General features: G+C 36.2%; 1 long non-coding RNA gene across 1 annotated transcript; it reads left to right on the top strand.

The window, feature by feature from the left end:
- Window positions 4,715–6,081, top strand: LOC109712020. The gene is made up of 2 exons (XR_002216748.1): window positions 4,715–4,970; window positions 5,092–6,081. It is a non-coding gene; the product is annotated as an uncharacterized LOC109712020 (long non-coding RNA).

Genomic DNA, 8,608 nt, shown 5'->3' on the forward strand with positions numbered 1-8,608 from the left:
AGTTTAATGCATATGCAGCCTTTATGTTTTGATTTATAAACCATGCATGCTTTAATTGAAATATAGGAGTCAGCTTTCTGTAGGTAAGTTTATATAATTTGTCGTGATTTACATAGCTTGAAAACTTTTTATTCTTTCAAAATAAGTTTTGTATGGATTCACGAACTTCGTCGTTATTAGTTAAAATAACACAATCCGTAGGAAAGCTATATTATTATGGGTTATTATTCGGCAACCAAATAGTTGATAAAAATTGACCCAAGTGAGAAGATTATTGTTAGACGTCGGTAAAGAATTTAAATGCTCTATTGCTCTAAGTCTACAAGGGTATATAAACGGAACACGAGAGAAAGAGAGAGACGGTCCACTATGAAAGAACTAGTCTTTATTTTCACATTATTTTCAATTAATAATCATAGTTATTATTCAATAGAAAGGGAAATCCGAGCGACTAGAAAATATATTTTAGATGAAGTCATATATATATATATATATGTATATATATATAAACACCCTCAGGTATATATCCACGTTGTACATAAGTATCGGTTTTAATTAGAGATCGTTCAACTTTTAAAGAAAAAAAGAAACAGCTAATAAAACTCGTAATGTTAATCATTTGCCAATTCAAATTACGGAAAAGAAAATAATGTCAATAAAGATAATTAGAAGCTGAGAATTGTTATATTTCTGAAACAGTCTATAGTTAAATAGTTATAATATTTTCCCCACATTTTAGCATAAACACAGAAAAACATAATATTTATCTATCCTGAGCTTAAAAAACAAAAAAAAAAAAACACTGAAGTATTCATCCATATAAAATAGCAAATAAAAAAAAGGGTAATTAAAGAACGGAACGACATACCATATTTATTACAGTTGATTAATAATTTAACAGTTAATTTTCAATATTTCAAAGTTGATTAAAAATTTAATGAGTAATTTTTAAAAATTTTAGTTCAAAATCTGATTACTTAATATTTGTTGTTAATTTTTTAAAATAAACAAGTACCTTACTATTTTACTGTCTTAAAAATAATAAGTAATAATAATAATAATAATAATAATGAAGGCGACGGGGCACAGGTGCTGATGAGCGGGGTCGGGCCCGGAAAGGTCCGGAACAACTGCCAGGCTGTAACTTGGGATCCACCGTCGAACCGGATGAGCCTCCTCCGATCGGACGGTCGAAACCCCGTCCTTGCCTGGCTGGATCCCTCCCCTCCAAACCAATCCCGCGTCCCCACCCTCCGTCCCTTTTTTGTAGATGTGTCTGCCTTTTATAAGCACCGTCCATTGATTGTAGCGAATTTATTCCTTTATTTCTACCTCTTTTTTCACTTTATTATTTGTTATTTTATAATAATTAAAATTAATTTGCATGTTCAAAGTAATATTTTTTTAATTAAGAACAATTTAGATAAAATTTATTTATTTTATTATTATTAATTGCTTATTTTATTTGAAGTTAATGAATTTGCAACTGTACATAGTTATTTTATTTCTGTTTTTTTTTGTCAAAAATCTCAACGCTGACGTACAAAAGGGAGAAAAAATATACTAGCTTTTTCTTTTTAAAAAATCTATCTCTTTTCTCTTTTGTAGTTAATTTCACCATTATTCATTATAAAGTTAATTACGGTGCTTTAAAAAGTGATGTTATTGACGAATTTAATTTATTGATGAAGCAAATACCGAAAGTAGACATTTACGGCCATAAGCAGCTTCGTCTTTCCTTCACTTTCAAGTAATGTTAACTTACAGTTATTTTTTGATAATAATCTTATAATCCTTGTCGTCCAAAAGCTTATATTACTTCACTTGTCTTATTACTAAAATGCAGTTTTTTTATAAAAAAAAAATCCTACATTACATAATTATAAATTTTCAAGTAAAAGTTTGTAATTCTATAATCATTTTTAGATTATAGACTTAAACATATTTTTGCACTTTCAGTGTCCCTTTTTCTCACTCCTTGCTAGCACCGTTACCTTCCGTCGGCAGTTTGGGCTGATAATTGGACTAATCTCTCTATTTTTAGTTTTTATACTTTTTTTTTTTTGTTACAACTAAAAAATATTAGGCTTTGATTATTTCTATAGCTTTATTTATTTATTATTAATAGTACAAAGTTCTCGAATCAGTGCTAAACACCTGTATTTGAGAAAACATAGAAACAAATAAAAAGAGCTGTCACGGAATCTATAAGTATTTTTTGATTATAAACATTGACCGTCTACCGACACTTTCAAACGAATAGAACTTGTAGAAAAATTAATAAACACTAGTACAACTAAATTATATCTAGATATTCTAAACCACTACATGCTAAAGTGCCCAATTGTATTTCTACACCTCAAAAAATAAAACTTTTAATATAAAATATGAATCCGGCCCCTCAAATAAAATGAATCTTAGCTAGTCTCTCTTTAACTCAAGATTTCAATAGAAAGATGGAATTTTTTTAATAATAAAATAATGATTTTTTTCCCCCTAAAACAACGCGATTCTCCTCCAATTACAACAGTAAGGAGGGAGCTCTAGTGATCTTAGAGCTAAGAGTACCTGCTATTCTCGAGCAGCGGAGTAGCTTGGTTTTTTTAATTCTAGAGTGTATATTTTTCTAATTTTCTTTTCTTTTTTCCATTTCGGAGAATCGGAGGTTAAGATGCAGTTTTCGTTGTTTCAAATTTTCAATGCCTCTCGAATGTCCCTCATCCTCTAGTGTTACCAAATTTATTACACAGTTGAGAAATAAAATCAACATATCTTTCAAGAAAATGAAATAAAGTTATTATTATGATTATTAAATAATGATTGGGTGTGTGGAAATATTAAGCCACGTTAAATGAGCTGTCGCTGTCGCCGTTTCTGTTGGCCTTTCAAAATCAGCGCTTCAACTTTTCTTCTCTTTTTTTGTTTTGTTTTTTCACTAATTAGTTTTATTTGCCTTTTTGTGGCTACCTAGCCTAGTAGATCACCGCACAATGATCATGTTCTAATGTTCTAATTATAGAGCGTTATAAAAGACGGGTCAAAGTCTACAGAGTGGTTAAAACCGAAGCTTTCTCTCGTGGGAAAAATAGAAAAAAAGTAATAGAGGCGGTTTCCTTTTCTTTTTCTCCCAATATATAAAGAGTTTTGTATAGGTGGTGGAGGAGGATGGGCCCTGCCCACTATTATTATTATTTTTACTAGTTAAAGTTAATTGGTGGGGGAATAGAGACATGATCGGATTATTCTTTGTGTATGGGGGGAGGCACGTTAGTATAGAAAAATCTTATAAAAGATAAGATCAAAATATCAGAAAACTTAAGCTACCTTTTGGGGCAATTGATTAGAGAATCTTCTTGGGGAACTTCCCTACAGTGACAATGGCAATTATTGAAGCTCTCCGGCCACTAAATTTCTTTTATTATCTATTTGTTTCCTCTGATTCTTTCTTAATTTTCATTTATAATAGGTGCTGCCATGTACAGGACTCTTCCATTGTTGTTTGGGATACACATATTTGTAATCCGTGCCCTCCTTTTGGCTTGACAGTTTTAGTTTAAGTTTCAAAAATTTTAGATTACTTATCTAATACTTCAAAACTTTTTCACTTCCAATCCCGACTACAAATCAAAATCAAACGTGCCCTACATATAGTTTACTTCTTTAGTCATTGTCGACAAAATCTACTGAAAAGGATAAATTATTTTTTACACCAAATTTACATTTATATACCACGGATTAGTCTGTAGATCCCCTTACTAATTCAGACCTATGATAAAGGGACAAAAGTAAATCATGTAAATATCGATTCTATTCTTGAACCTTCGCTGATAATTATCTCTCGAAGATGTCTTGTATGAAATTAGTACTTTTGACAAATATATAATTGTTCGCAGAAAAAGAAAAACAAAAAAGAACAGTAAATTTATTTTCCTAAATGTTAGGCTAAAAAAAGATTAAGGATAATATAAAACACTTAAAAGCGAAATAAAATGGAAGTGCGAGAAGGCCATCTAACCTTCCATGCGTATATATATATAATACGCTTATAGTATTTAAATACCCAGTGCATGTGAACAAGCAGGTATTCTGATCTCTAATTAATCAATCACAGTGGGGTGTTTTTTCTTTTTTTTTTTCTTTTTAATCCAAAGTACACGTAGGATTACAGAATTGTCACACCTGCTCGTTCGGCTAGGTGATCAGCTGGTCCACACTAATATAATAGATCATCAACCACCATTAATCTAATCACAACTACAATTGTGGAGAGAGAGAGAGAGAGAGAGGGGAATACAGAGAGAGAGAAAGGAATACAGAGAGAGAAGGAGAGGGAGTGCATAAGATGCGTGCATGCAAACAATGCACCAATATAGCTTGTTGCCGTCCGTGGCCCAGCAATCCACGAAGGAATTGTCTCCTTTTGAAGGGGGATGGAACAAGACTCGGCACCAACCGAGACCTTCGTCTTCATCTAACCTAACTCGATCGATCGCGCCAGGACAAACTAAGGGGTTGGATCAACCCCATAATTAGGTTCAACTTAATTCTCATGATCATTTGGTTACGTGTTCCGCATGCGATCCAACTGCGTCGCAAATGGACTCCGAATTGAATCCGCGATTAGCTAATTAAGATTATGTTTGAACTAGAGTTAATTTACATGTGTGATTCATAAACCTGCGCGGCCCGGGAACACAGCAGCAGGAATAGTCGAATAGATATATCCCACGCTGTTGGGCCCGTGGTGTAAAAATGACAAAGCACCTGCTCCTTTAATTCCTTGTCACTCCACTCCCTTTTCCTTTTCCTTTTCCTTTCCCAAGTTCTCTGCTCTAATTTTTAGTTACGTTCTGAGAATGATGCTCGCTGACGGCGTGCTAAAATTAGCCTCCATATATATGAATTGCAGCTGATTGTGGCATCTCTTTGATGTCCCCCTCCACCTTCCACGCCTCATTCATTTATTATCGGTAGTTAAGCTTACTCCAGCACTTGTTATTTATTTATTTATTTTTCCTTTTCTCCAACCCTCGCACTCTCGCTTCGAGATCTTTCTTCTTTTTTTTTTATTCCTTTCTTCTCTCACTGCAGCCGCGGAGGTTGAGCAATCACGCGCATCAGGGTCAATGGCGGTATACGATTACGTAGCTAGGATTGATAGTGCTGCCCAACCGACAGTTAGTGGAATAGCAAGTGGAAAACGAGAAACTAAATTAACACGGATTGCATGGCATGATCAATTGGTTTTAGGTATATAATTAATTAACTTACCCCTTGCCTAAACGTGTCCAACTCGATCGGTATGGAGTCAACGCCCGGATATTTGAGGCTCGGTGAATTTTCTATCATGGATCTAATCTTTAAACCCCGTAGGCCGAAATACTCCGAAAGGGCTTTTGGAGAATGCATGCACGGTGCATCTCCCTTCGATTGACCTGCTATCCCATGCATGCTTTAATCAACCTTATTATACCAACCACAGCTATCTGGCTATACATACATATAATTAATATCATCCAGGGTCGTTTACTAGCTATTTACTAATTAGAAGACCGGTAATTGTAAGCACAAATAGTGTGTTTGTGTTTGATATACGATGACTTGTATTGGTAGAAACCCCAAAGTTGGTAGAAGCTAGGGACTATGGGTTAAAATTAAAGCAGATCGAGCATCAAATTAATGGGCTGCGCGGACAATTAAGCAGAGGCCCCTAGCTATAGAAGTGCTCTGTCTGTGGAGATCTGGAGAGTGGAGATCGAGTAAAATGGCACCCCGCGCGCGCGCACGACGGCGCATGGTACAGGTGTAGGCCTGCGGGTCTCGGCCACAACCTGATTACTGATCAAAAGCTAGCTTGCTAATGGGATCATCGTAGAATGTTGGTCCAATGCTCCATATATAAGGGACACGATCGAGTACTACGGATAGAAAGGCCCAACCATGACCTGAGATCAGTTTGAGTCCCAGCTGCAGAAAGATCTTCATCATTGGGAGGCCTGAGAACGGTGGATTTTTCTTTTTTATTTATTTTTTCTTCCTCCAGAAAAATCGATCCTCCGATATTGTGGATATATATATATATATATATATATGTGGAAGGGTTTCTACACTCGCATCAATAAATTAATAATTACAACAACCAGAAGAAACGATGAAATATTCCTCAATTAAACGTCTCCATGCTTATATGCACTTGAATGAGCGTCCATTTTCGTTTCTCCCAAGGAAAAAGTAATTTGTTATTTTAAAATTTTTTTTTTAAAAAAAAAAATAAGAAAAACCCGGAAGGAAGACTTGGAGGCATGCAATAACTAGTGAGGCCGCCGCGTGTGGCGTGTGAGGAATAAATAAGAGGGACAGACATGTGGAGCCCGCCACATGGGAGAGAGAGGGGCAGGAGGCAGGAGGATAGATAAATGGCTTCAATTTTAAGGCAGTGGAGCTGAGCAGCGGTGATCTGTATATTACAATAACAATAACAATAAACTAATATTATATATAATAATAATAATTATAATGAGGGATTGATATCATATATACGCGCGTACTTTCTCTCGTAGCTAGCCAGCTGGCACGGTAGCGCCTCTTCTAATGCTAGCGTTAGCGGTAATTACGTATTCAGGTTATGAGGTGGCGGGAGGAGGGAGGGACATTGGAACAGCTAGTCACACTTACGCGGACCGACGGACGGTGGGATCTCACATAGCGACATGTACGAGTCACGCGCACCGTCGCCGTCACCGTCACCGTCACCGTCGTCCCCAAAAAGTTACCGCGCAGCGCTTGACTTGCAAGTCAAATTAAAAACTACTGCGAATTGAACCGGGAAGAGAGAGAGGGGGAGTGAAGGAAGTTAGAAGCGGGGGAGGGGAAGATAAAAAGGATAAAAAGGAACCGACGGGGAAATCGGGGCGAGGCAGCTATTGACCAGCCCTCTCTCCGAGCGAACACCGCACATGTGCTCGCCTGTAATCGCGTGGGGCCCCGGAATTTTCTATCGAATCACCCTCGCACCCTCTCGCACCGTTTTTTTATTATTATTATTATTATTTTTTATTTACTTTTCGACAGGGTAAAATGCACAGGCAGTATCTGTACACTTCTTCAGATATTCTGGTTTATTAGTGCCAATAATTTTTTGGCCAAACATAAAAAACTAGGCCTCATTTCTCATTTTTTAAAACATTAATGTTATATTATTTTAATTTAATGTGTTGGAGGAAAGATTTTTTTTTTTTCTTTGTTGTGATGATAGTTAATTAACTTCAATGCATTTGGCTATGTGATAAATAATAATTTATTTTTAAAAATTCTGAAAGCAAATTTTTTTTCCAAAATTTTATTTTTGATTGCAAATAAACACTATAAATGAAATAATTACAAATAATTTCCTATCCATTCTCATATTTTTTTTAATACGCAAAATTTTATTTAGAAAACTAAAAATGCAATCACAATAATTTTTTGTATTTAATTAATTCTTCATATATTGCAGCTCGATTTTTTTGATCCTGATAAAAAAATTGATAAAAAAAATACAGTTCCCTAAAAAAAAATGTTATTTTGGAACTTTTTTTTATTTAAGTGCACTGTTGTAATTTTTTTTATAACAAAAATTAAAATTATAACAAAAAACTGAAACTAAAATATTTCGTGAAGAGCTAGTTAGGAATTGAAGTGCAATATCCAGACACATTTCAGCGAGTAAAGTTTATTTTAAATAAACTATGTGCTCTTAATTACTAGGGTATTGGCGTTCTTTGTAATTATCTTCACCGAAGTTTCACTCTAGTAGGGGTCGTCAGAGTAAAACTATGCTAAGTTTCCCTTGCCCCGTCAACGGATCCCCGTTTCCTCGGCCCCCACTCTGCAGCTCGCATCCCTTTTAACTAGGGCTGCATAATAATGAAGGTAAAGGAGATCATGCACGCAGGGTTAATTTGGGAGGTTTTTGGGCGCATTAGAAGTGTCGGCGGAGAGAGGCAGTGATAAAGTTGGGGAAAGGGTGGCAGTTGAGGTGAGGTAAAGCCGTGAAGGAGAGGAGCCAAGGAGATTTTAGAGAGAGAGAGAGAGAGAGAGGGTGGGGTGGGCCCGTGGGGGCAGCAAAAGAGCATCATCCGCATTTTTTTTATTATTTCAGGTTCCGATCACAGCACAGCTGTTGCTTCGCCTAATATTACTATTATTATTTATTATTATTATTATTTATTTCCTCCCCTTTCAGCCCTCCACCAACCGCTCTTTTTCTATTCCCCCCCTTCCGATTTCTCGTTCCCCTGCTGTTTTCTCGCCCTTCTATTATTATTTATTTAGGTGGGGGTTTTCTCCATAAGGTGTTAAGAGAGGGAGAGGGAGTGGGGGGAAGCAGTTCTGTTTTATTTACTGGAAGTTGCGGCCTTTTTTTTTAAAAAAATAAAATTTCTCTCTCTCTCTCTCTCTCAGAGCAATTCTTACCCATCTCGTTCCCGTTGGCTGTAGTTGGGTGTGGTAAGAAGCAAGGAATAATAATAAGGGGTAGAGAGAGGAAGTGGGGGAAGCAGAAGAAGCGCATTTCTGGCGGCCATCTCTAAGAAGGCTTCCCCCCCCAACACCCCCCCCCCCCCCCCCC

The sequence above is a fragment of the Ananas comosus genome, linkage group 6 (assembly GCF_001540865.1).
Source record: "Ananas comosus cultivar F153 linkage group 6, ASM154086v1, whole genome shotgun sequence".
NCBI classification, from domain to species: Eukaryota; Viridiplantae; Streptophyta; class Magnoliopsida; order Poales; family Bromeliaceae; genus Ananas; species Ananas comosus.